This window comes from Crocuta crocuta, unplaced genomic scaffold (assembly GCF_008692635.1).
Source record: "Crocuta crocuta isolate KB4526 unplaced genomic scaffold, BGI_CrCroc_1.0 scaffold193, whole genome shotgun sequence".
NCBI classification, from domain to species: domain Eukaryota; kingdom Metazoa; phylum Chordata; class Mammalia; order Carnivora; family Hyaenidae; genus Crocuta; species Crocuta crocuta.
Window position 1 is genome coordinate 1,597,105 of NW_027529624.1, and position 513 is coordinate 1,597,617.

Consider the following 513-nt stretch of genomic DNA (forward strand, 5'->3'; position numbering starts at 1 on the left):
TCCCAGAAGCTAATCTTTCTGTCCAACCATATGCAAATCTGCGCCGGTGTTTATGTGGAGGTCCAGACACAAACGTAGGTGACACGGTTGGTTGCTGACGCGCGTGGGAACGCGTTTGCCCTGTTGTCTATTGGGTTGTGTCTGCGCTGAAGGCGTGATGGCGGGCACCCAATTTAGATCGCCCAGTCCAGATGAGGGGTGTTCGAGTACAAGTGCCACCCGTGAGGGGTAGCTTGTACCATTATCCGGGCGCCCAGGACCCCAAAACAGTCCTGAGCTTCAGGGGAGGAGCCACGAGTAGAGCAGCGCGCAGCCTCGCCCCGCCCCCAACCCCCCGCCCCGCCCCNCAAAGCACTGTCAATCCAAGCTCTCCTCGGCTCTTTCATCCGAACATGAGGGAAAATGTACCGTAGTAAGTCATATGTGTCAGAACTCTGCTATCAGAGCCTGAGGTGACTTGGATTTCTCCTCTCCTGTGGTCCGTCGTCCCCCTCTCGTCAGTTACACTGCTAC